We start from the raw sequence: 11187 nt of genomic DNA, 5'->3' as shown, positions 1-11187 counted from the left end.
TGGGAGGGGGTGATCCAGGCTGGAGATAAACATTTTGGGAGGAGTCAGCATCTGGATGGCATGAGAGTCCCGAAACTGGATGAGATCACTTTAGGGTAGACAGTTGAAACACAGGACACCTAATTAAATTTGATTTCAGATAAATAATTTTAGCATAAGTATGTTTCATGCAATATTTACTTGTTCACCAAGTAAATGCTCGGCACCGTGCAATGTTGGGGACATATGCATACTACAAAATTATTGGTTCGCCTGAAATTGTAACTTAATGGGGACTTCTGTATTCCCATTTTGAAACTTTGGCAATGCTACCTCAGGAGTGAGTGCAGGGAAGGGAGAGGTCCAAGGACTGAAGTGTGGGTCCATAGCAGTTGGGGAGAAGGAGAAGAGCATGTGCAGGGGACAGAGAGATAAGACCGGAAGAAGACAATCCAGGTGTGCAGGGTCCTGGGCCCCCGAGGGAGAAACCAGTAATGAGGAGGAGGTGATTAGCTGCTCCCCAGGAACACAAGGACGAAAGCTGATGAACGGCATCTGGCAACGAGGAAGCTGCCGGTGACCCTGGCCGGTGTCACCTCCCAGCGCGTGAGCACCTTGTAGTGCTGAGTGGACTCTCAGCGCTTACAGATAAATGCTCTTCCTCCTTCTGGGGGCCTGACGTGCAGGACCTCAGTTCACTGGTGCTGGATTGATTGATGAAAGGGGTCAGGATGACTTTCACCTTTGAGCTAGGGTAGACACTTTCTATCTCGAAGATGCTCCAGAAAGAACGCAATCGGTGGGGTTTTAAATAAACTCACTGGACACCTCCATCAGGAAAGGCAGTCCCGAGTGTGGATACAGAATTGAAGTAGGTTAAAGTAATGTGCATTGGTGAAAACGGGGAGGCGGGCTGAAAAGGGAAGAACTGAGGGACAGTAACGAGGAGGAGGTGATTAGCTGCTCTCCAGGAACACAAGGACGAAAGCTGAGGGACACCTGACGGACGCACTGAACCCACTTCCGGGTCGCACCGGAAGCAGCAAGTTACTCCTGCCGGGGGCATGACCGTTCCAGGGCTGGAAGGGCCCACACGCCACAGCATACTTAGCCACATTCCAACGGCCAATACTCTTTTTTTTTTTTTTTTGGAAAAAGAAAGCAGCAGTGGTAGCATTTGAATCCTTCAGTACTTTTAAAATGTGGTTGTTACCACTAAGTCCCTTAATTCAAGCAAAAGACAACCTCCTTTCTTCACTTGTTGGCTTGGCCTTTGCTACATTGAGACATAAAAATGGTACTGAATGTGAAGGGTCAGGTGATCTCGCAGAGTGTAATATCACCCCATACACAGGTCGTTCTCTTGCTCTGAGAACAAGCCAGGGCTGCAACTCAAAAGAACATTCTGCCTCACAGTTGATAACACAGAGCTCATCTTTGTCTCCTATCCAAATAATATCATGACTGGAAACCTTAGTCAGCCTTTTGTATTGGAAAACGAGTCAGAGAATCAGCACGCATAACTGCAAATTGTTAGGGGTGTTACGTTTGTTTTTAAAAGAAAAAAAAATAACATTTACTCTCACAGTGTTTTGGCTATGTGTATAATCTATCTACTTAAATCTAAATACATTTTGATTTTATAGGTTATCCCCCTAAAAAACTCAATGATGTGGCTTTGAAAAATAAGCTGCAAAGATCTCTGTAACTTAATTATTCTATGACTTCATCTATCTGTGAAAGCTTTTTGCATGTTGTACATTTAATCAGATAGAGACGTCTGGTTAACTACAGCACTGTTCTTAAAAAAAAAATCAAAATTATTTAACTGCATTAAAATAAATGGGAAGCATTACATATTTATCAATTGTGAAAATTTACTTATCTTGGTGCAGGCTGGTTACCAAATGTAATCAGTCCAACCTATTCCTTCTAACATCTGTGGATACTTGAGTAAGTGCTATTCTCTGTTTGCCATCCTCCTAAGAGTAAAGTGGTAAGGATCTACTTCACACAGCCCGCAAACTCAGTACTTTATTTACATCAGGGCAGTGGTTCTCCAAGTTGAAGGCACTCCAGAACTATCTGTAGGCTGGTTAAACCACAGAACTCTGGGCCCCACCCCAGGGCCAGTTTCTCATTTAGTAGGTCTGGGTGGGGCCTGAGAAGTTGCCTTTCTTTCAAGTTCCCAGGTGAGACAGATGCTGGTGGTGGTCAGGGGACCACACCCTATTTGGAGAAGGGCAATCCTAGAGCTTGTCCATAAAGAGTTCTCCACACGGAACCGTGCGGGAGCCACGAGACAAATCTGACCCCAGCACCTCATTTTATAGATGAGAAAACACCATGCAGGAGGGGGATAAACATCAGCATCCCTCCAGGACCAGAGCCTGGGATCCACGGCCAGCCTTCCAGAATTCTGGAGTGGCTCACTGTCATCTCCATCCGCTGACGTTTCCCTCCTGTCTGTTCTGGACAGAGAGGTACTAGTTCTTCTCCTCTTTAAGTCAAAAGGGAGCCTATTTTTATATTGCTTAAATCATGCAGGTTCTTTCTTCCTTTTGATGACAGGCAGAAAGGAGCTTGATTTGCGGCTAGAGGGATGAAATAACCATCGTGAGCATCAAGAACTTTCGCATTTCCGGCGATACTTCTTTGAACTTGAACCCCGGTGTTGCTTGTCTCTCACGATGATTCATTATGCCCACAGTCCTTCGGGAAGACCCTTCCCATTGGCCCCTGCTGAGACCTGACAGAACCCTTAATGGTATCACACATAGTTGCACTTTCTGGCCCACACACCTCTGCTCCTCTACAGGGCAAGGGACTCACTCCCAGTCGCCGAGAACATTTAGCTGCTTTCCATGCCTTTCTGCCTGCCTGCCCAAGCATCCCCACTCTAAGGGCCCGTGTCCTTGTGGTTAGGGGGACTCTGGGAGGGCTCCCCGCTCCCCAGAACTGAGGCTTGCTCTCACTTCCTCTACACTTGGATATCCACATCTATCTTGAGGGTTCTGCTGTCTGTCCCTAGTCAGGGCTTGGCAGGTGGCTGATGCATTAGGCAGTAAACCCCCTCCCGCACTCCTACCCCAGTCTAGAAAGGGAAGCAGTCTCTTGCACCAAAATGTTATCGCCAAACTCTTGTTCGAGGCCCATGTCGGGCTCTGTGCTGACAGCTCAGAGCCTGGAGCCTGCTTGGGACTCTGTGTCTCCCTCTCTCTCTCGGCCCCTCCCCTGCTCTCTCTCTGTCTCTGGCTCTCTCTCTCAAAATAAATAAACATTGAAAAAAATTAAAACAAAAATAGGTCAGTGTACAATTTTATGTTGTATCTTATCACAATAAAAAATGGAAAAAAACAGTCAAGAGCTAAGCAATGACTCCTTTGGTCTCCTTTTCTGTGGACTAGCCTAGCTTCCTGGGCTGGAGGAGAATCCCAGGCTAAGGGAAGGAGAGTATAGTGATGTCCTTTGCTATCTTGGTGTTCATTGCTGCCATCTGCAAAAAGGCAAGCTACATCCTTGTGCAAAGGCTCTGGGCGCATCACAGCAGGAGCCACTGGCTCTGAGGGGCCAGGGTAGTGAGGAGCGTTCATCCTAGTCAGGAGCAGCATTGCCCTCTTCTCATTCGTTTCTGAAGCCACAGCCAGCAGAAATGGAGGTCAACCCTAAAATCTCAGGCCAGGACCCAGGTAACTGGATTCCAGTCCCTCTTGTCGCTAACAAATTCCATAACCTCCACGCTGGGCAAGTCACTTCTCTCAGATCTTTGGTTTTCTCGCTGCAAAATAAGACACTGGTCCAGATTATGTAGAAAATTCCTTGAAACTCCAAAATTCTGTGAGTCGACCTGAACAGCATAGGCCTCCCACAAATGTTTGTTGAAAGAATCAATAGAAGCATACATATTTGCATTCTCCGGAGAGAACACTGAAGAAGGGTCACCAGGTTCCTCTTCGGGGCAGGGAGGGAGCCAAGCAACTCTGAGCATTAGCATTGTCACCTGTCCACAGAATGTCTGGGAGTGCCACCTTACTGCAGGAAACCACGGAACCAAATCAGTGGTTCAGGCGTTCTAGACAATTGATACTGAGACAATTATTCTTTTCCGTTAAGCAAGAATGTTCATCTTAGAATAAAATGAGCCAGCGAAACATATGAAAGAAGGACCAAAAGTCTAGATAAGTCCTGGATGTGGAGGTGAACGCAGAGGGGTCTCAAGCAGAGAGGGGCTTTCCAGGCACTTGCCTCTGTTCCCATGCCCTGTACTGTGTGTCTAGCAGGCGGGCACCTGCTGGCCCTGCCAAGCTGTTCTCATCTGATTTGAGGGGTAAATAAACCAGAAGTGAATGTGACTATCTAACAGGAAAGAGACAGAGATACAATCTTCATGTCCCTTTGTTTTGATTTTGAAATAATTACAATTTTAAAAATAATTTGAAGACAGATAAGATTATCTACAGATTCTCAATACTTGGAATCCACTGACTTCTTAGGAAAGAAGATGCTAACTGCATTATAAATACCTAAGTTTTGGGTTGTTTTTGTTTTTGTTTTTGTTTTTGTTTTTTGTTTTTTTTTTTGGATAATCCTGCTTCTGAAAGACAAGTGGGATTGATTAGATGTGATATGTCAACTTTAAATGCCATTACACTCCCTGAAATAACATGCTGTTTCAGCCTGTGGAACTTTCTGACCTTGAAAATGCACGATACATAATCTCCTTGTGCCCAGAAGGTTCTGAGGAAGTAATGCGGTACAGACAGGTACGGTTAGTCCACATTTAGCATCAGAAGGGATGAGAGGCCCTGCTAAAATTCATTCTCAGTATTTCAACCCTACATCTGTACACAACAAAATGGTTCTCAAATTCTAATAATTCTGGCGGAAACATTTTTACAATAGAATACATACTTGCCTGTTTTCTTAACTAGAATAATCAGAACATAATTTAACCTTTTTCTTGTTGACTCACGGTGAATCATCATTATGAATCAAAACCAAAGGATTTTAGCACAAAAAAGGCCCTTAGAGAGCAGCTAGCTCCATTTCTAGACACACAAATGGAGGCATGATAGGAATGGAGAGCGGGAAAATGCAGTTAGGTTCGAAGGCAGCTGGTCCAGAAGCTACGGCTTTAATTCTTGGTCCAAGGTCTGGACCGGCACACCCCAGGCCTCCTGCCTTCCAGACTGGTGAGTGGGGAGATACTCTTAAGACACGGTACGAGCTGCAAAGTCCAGTTTCCTATTTGCAAAAGGGGCTCAGACTCTTAATGCATTTTGCATTTTTTACATCTGCTGATGATGGTTTTTCTGTGTTCTCACCTATTGTTTGTAAGTCTGTGGGTGGGTGTGGAGAAAAAGTATTGTCTGCTTCTACATGGAACCCTACTCAGTTGGGGCTCCTGCTTTGCTAGAAAATGTCAGAGGTGGGGTCTCGCCAGGGTCTTTCTGCTGGGAGCCCCGGGGTCACTTTCCTGCACACAGGGCCACTTCCTTTCCTCTTGGGGCTGCCTCCTGTGCCTCCTCTTTGCTTACTGCTCCGAGGATGAGTAGAAAGTCTGTTTCATCTTTTTTTTTTGTTGCTCCTGTGGGTGGGGATTTAGACCTTGCGTTCATTTGCTAAGGCTGCCTTAATAAAGTACCACAGACTGGGGGGCTTCAACAACAGAAAGGCATTCTCTCCCAGTCCTGGAAGCTAACAGTCCAGAAACAAGGTGTCTGCAGGGTCAGCTTCTTGTTGGCTTGTAGTTGGCTATCTTCTCCCTGTGTCTTCACATGATGGTCCTTCTCTGTGTGTGTGTATCCTCATCTGTTCTAATAAAGCCACCAATCATTGGATTAAGGGCCACCCTAGTGACCTCATTTTAACCTAATCACCTCTTGAAAGATAGTGTCTCCAAAGGCAGTCACCTCCTGAGATCCTGTGGGTTAGGACTTCAACATATGACTTTGGAGGGGGCACACAACTCAGTCTATAACAGGCCTTTTTCACTTTTAAAATGACCATGAATCACTCTAGGGACTAAGACTATTGTAATGGTTCCAGAATTTCATAAAATTCTTACAGTTAAGGTCCTTGAATAGTAGTTACAGGCTTACTCTAAGACGATAACTGGAATGAAGAATAATTGATACATTCATTCATCCTGAAAGGATCTGTTCCCACATCATTCCAACAAAGGCAGTGATTGATATTACAAACTGGAGCCTAGAGACTGTTTTCTAGGTCCTGCAGGGGAGGGAGGAAAGGAGAAGGCCAGCTGGCTGCCTCTGAGCTGCAGAGCAGGGAATACACAGAGGGAGCTGAAGGGCACAGAGCCTAGGCCATCCAGAAATGGGGGCACTAGAAGCTGGGATGAAGCTTGGGCTTCCGGGGGTTGGCAGTTGTCACTACCGATTCAACCTCCTTTTGGTTCTGTGCTTTTCCTCTTCGGCGACAATGGGCTGAGAAAAGGCCACAGAAAAAGCATCAGTCACCTGAGTGCTGGAAAGCAATGAAAAACCAACTGGGCAAGAGATACCGTCTGTCTGATGAGAACAAAAAGCTCTCTGTAGGTACAAAGGACTCAGAATTTAACATCTGGCCACCGTAAGAGTCTACTGAATGTTCAGTCTCCACAGCTGCTTCCTAAGTCCATCTCAGAAACCTGAATGCTGTCTTTCCACTTTACGCCTTCATAGAGACCCTAGAACTCAGTCTAACTGCTTCTCTCTCCTCTTTAATGCCAAGAGAACTCTCTGACCCTCAGTGTCCCCCTGTTTCCCATCCTTGCCTCACCCCAGGGTTGACTGTGGAGGGAAGAATGCATCTACTCCTCCACCTACCATCCACCCAATATGCACCCACCCCTCCACCCAATATGTATCCACTCCTGCACCCAACATCCACCCAACATGCACCTACCCCCTCACCCAACATGCATCCAACATGCATCCACACCACCACCCAACATTCATGCATTCCTCCCCCCAACATCTACCCAACATCCATCCACTCCTCCTTTAACATCCATCCTTTTAACTCTTAACACAAGTAGGGCGCCATGGGCCACTCTACTTCCTTAAAATTTTTTTTCTCCTGAAGATGAATACCTGAGAACCCTGACAACCAAGCCTGTCAGAGGAAACTGAGGTCTACGCCATGGTGTAACTAACCTGCCTGAATTTCAAGAATGGTTCAGGTGACTGTAATGGATGCTTTTTGGCTTCTTCATCTCTTGGTCCTGAATAGGTGAAGTGTTTTTGCTTAAGAATAATGTTACTGAAAAAGAATAAAGCTGGTTTGGAGGGAGAGAATTGATTGATATCTTTTCAGAAAACACTCTAGGAAGAGACACCAAGGAAAACATGCATTACAAAATGTAAATGACTCGTAGACAAGGCCCTGATCATACATGGGTTAGAAGGAGGCTTTGCAATGCTAGAAAGGTCTTCTAGCCTATGCAAAAAGTGCCTTTTACAAGGATGTGTGGATTTGAATTTTCGCACTGGCCATTGTCTAGTAAATGGACTCTTTCTTTCCACACCCAGGGAACAAAGTTTCAGCTGGGAATCAGACATTAAAAGTTCCCTGGGGAACAGGGAAGCCTATGCCAGTCTTCCTAAATTAATTTTACTCTTATCTTGTAAATTTAATCTGCATAAAGACATCAGCTCTTGCTCGTCTTAAGGCCTGTCTCTGGCCAGAATCCCATTCAGAAGAAATCCCGTAATTGAAAGTAACTTGAGACTTTACTGCCATGTCTCTAAAGGAGTACATTCTTAACACACTCCAGCTTCTCTTATCCTCTTTGCCCATTCCTTCTGGCTCTCAAAATCTCACACAGCTCATGTGGCAATAGCTTCTCCCCCATCTATCCCCCAGACTCCCAAATGTCTAAGACTTCAGCTTTATGAGTGCTCATCCCCCGATCTGGCTTTCCTCCACAATCCTCTTCTAGATCCATTTTTCTTTTTCCCGTGAGAAGTTGCTCAACCCTTAAGGTCAATCCAGTTCAGTTTGCCTTTCCAGTTTTGCCATTTTTTCTTCCGTCCTTGACCCTTGGATGCAACTGCTTTAACCAACAACATCTAAATTCCCCTGTAGTAGCTGCTCAGCCAAGGGTCGGGGCTGGGGTGGGTGGGAAGAACACTCAAGGGTTATTTGTTTTGTTCTTCTGATCACTTAATGTTGGTCATCAGCTCATCAGCCACAGCCTGACAGGAGAAGGATAGGAGAAAATAATTTAAACATTTTTTTTTGAAATAATCTAATAGCTTTGTGCTTATCATTTTTGGAAAACCATCGTTGCTTCTAAATGTTGAAGATGTCTGGGGCGCCTGGGTGGCGCAGTCGGTTAAGCGTCCGACTTCAGCCAGGTCACGATCTCGCGGTCCGGGAGTTCGAGCCGCGCGTCAGGCTCTGGGCTGATGGCTCAGAGCCTGGAGCCTGTTTCCGATTCTGTGTCTCCCTCTCTCTCTGCCCCTCCCCCGTTCATGCTCTGTCTCTCTCTGTCCCAAAAATAAATAAACGTTGAAAAAAAAAATTTAAATGTTGAAGATGTCTAAATCATAAAAAGGTATTTAATTGCCTTAAGCAAGCCAGAAGCCTTGTATGAAAAATGGGGGAAGAAAGAAAAAGCAATTTATTTTAGTTTCATCATTTAATATTATTGCATATACATTAGAACTCTATTCCAATCAATCAGATTATGCTTTTGTACTTGCATGTAGGGGCATTTGAAGGCATAAATACTAAAAAGATAACCTCCAATAAAGACTGTGAAGGATGAAAATGTGAAGAGAGACAGATCTTCCTGAACACAAGGGCTGGTTCTGGGGCAAGCTCTCCAGGTTCTATTCTCAGAGGTATCTCTTGGTTCATTTATTCTCTTTGAACCCAAGACCCCTCCTTCTGACACCAGGGATCTTTCTTATAGGAACAATGGGTTGTGTTTGCCAAGAACTTTGGCTTTCTCATCTAGCTCCACAGGACAGAACAAGAAGTTTCTAGAACAGAGGAGGGGAGAGCTTCTTATCTATAGCTCCGACACAAAGATTCTGTCTGTGAAGACGGAAGAAGCATGCGTCCCTGCCTGCTCTTGACCCTGGACAAGAACCTCTAGCTTGGATAACCAAACTGAATATACTCTAAGAGTTCAATTGTTTTTTTATTTATTATTTTTTAAATTAAAGTTCTTTTTAAATTTTTATTTGAGAGTGCGAGAGAGAGAGAGAGAGAGAGAGAGAGAATCCTAAGCACGTTCCATGCTAAGCCTAATAAGGACTTGGTCCATGACTCTGGGATCATGACCTGAGCCAATATTAAGAGTCGGACACTCAACTGACTGAGCCACCCAGACACCCCTCCTCTAAGTGTTATAAAATCACAAAACAGTGTTTCCCTGAGCCAAGAATTACCACTGTGAGAACTGACAATATTGCCTTTTAAGAGTTATATAGGATGGATTGGCAGGAGGGGCGTGAGGTCAGAAAGTCTAGGTGGAAGCCCGATGGTAGTGCCAGTGACAACAGGAAGGTGGTGACAAACTCGAGGCGCCATAGGTGTTGAAATGGAAGTACCAATAACCCATGAGAGAGAAAAGAAGTAATGCAAGGCACTGTGGAGATATGAAATGGCAGGAAGCTGCTTTGGTCAAATACACGTGCTGAGCTCCGATCATTTGTTGAGGGGTGACAGAACACCATGGCCTGTGCAGGGCTAGACTCCCTGATTGCACTACCCATGACATCCCACAGGAAGGGGTGCAGGATGGAGGAAAAGGAAACCGCGTACCTCGGATTCTCTCAAGTGGTGGGTTTAGAAAGCATGGAAGCTATTTGCATCCAGCATGTTCCACACTGGGAAGTACCACCATGTTGGTGAAGAACTGGAAAACAGACCCACCCCAGTTTAGGACTCAACAGGTCAATGACTTTCTTTGGGTTGTACTTTAGAGCTATGTTTCTGGGACAGGATCGGAATGGAGCACCTCTCTATGTCACAGTTTGTGTCTTAATTGCCTCACACTCTGTTGGCTTCCTTGGTGTCCAGGCAGGAGGAATTTGCCTTTGGCTTGAACACCAGTCTCTGGTGCAGGCAGTCATAGCCAGTGTTCAGGCTGGCTTCCCTGGAAACACGTGGTACGAGCCGTAGAATATGCCCCAGAACATTCTATGGCCACTTTTCTTGGTGGAGGAAAGCGCTTTGCGTTTCATGATCTGTGAGGAGTGTCAGAGAAAGATTGGATATGCTGTCTGGGAACAAGGAGCCCCAAACAGAGTGATCAAAAATATCAAAAATAAGGAAGAATAATTAAAACAAGACCCTAGAGGGTGTAGGAAGGAGTCAAAAGCAGAGATGAATGAGGGGTTAGCTTTGTCAGAGCAAAAAATAGTTCTTCCTGAAAAACAGAAGCACGGGGATGGACGCAACTGACTTAAGGATTTAGGAGTTAATAAAAGGTACAGTCAAGTGCTTTTTACAACTAAAAGAGACCATGAGGATCATCTGCACAGTGGCTGGGACTCAGAATGAATGAGAAGGTATTTCAGGTCAGAGTGGGGCCCCAGCTGGAGTTTTAGAGCATGATCTTCCGGTGGAACAAATCTAACAAAGCAGAGAAATCTGGGCCTGGGAACCAAGATGGCAAACAGGACTGGAGGTCAGGGCAGGCACCAGGCGTGCGGGGATTGTTACGATTGCTAGATGAGGTGACCCACAGGTCAGAAGCATTGCAGGGTCAAGAACCACAAAGTCGGGACATTAGAAAGTCCCACAGGGGTGCTAACGTCAGCACACAGGACTGGAATGACAGGAAACCTTCGATTCTGGGTCAGATGGTGAGACAGCGTCCTGTGGTTCTGTGAGTCCATGGTGGCACAGACTCAGGCTTTGTCGTGGAACAGGCTGAGGTCTGAGTCCTGGACCCGTAATTGGCTGGCGATAGGGAGAGGATTACAGCTCCTGCCGCGGTGGAGAACATTCTCTCCAGGGTCCACCTTTGCTCTTCTCCACTCCTGAGAGTGTTTCTCCAACTTCTGATACTGTTATTTGTGACGGAGGGGACTTGCTTACAGCGAGCAGTGACATCTCCCTGCAGTAATCATGTAGCGGAGAGGGAAGGACGATTAAGCCTCACAGCTTCGCAGGTGGCCCTTTGTCCTTGGGGAGAAGGCTTGGCTGTCATCCCATCCTGGGTGACTCAGGGGTTGCAGGGAAACCTCA

Source organism: Herpailurus yagouaroundi, unplaced genomic scaffold, assembly GCF_014898765.1.
Source record: "Herpailurus yagouaroundi ecotype Mexico unplaced genomic scaffold, PumYag 198, whole genome shotgun sequence".
Taxonomy (NCBI): Eukaryota; Metazoa; Chordata; class Mammalia; order Carnivora; family Felidae; genus Herpailurus; species Herpailurus yagouaroundi.
This window is presented reverse-complemented; position numbering follows the sequence as displayed.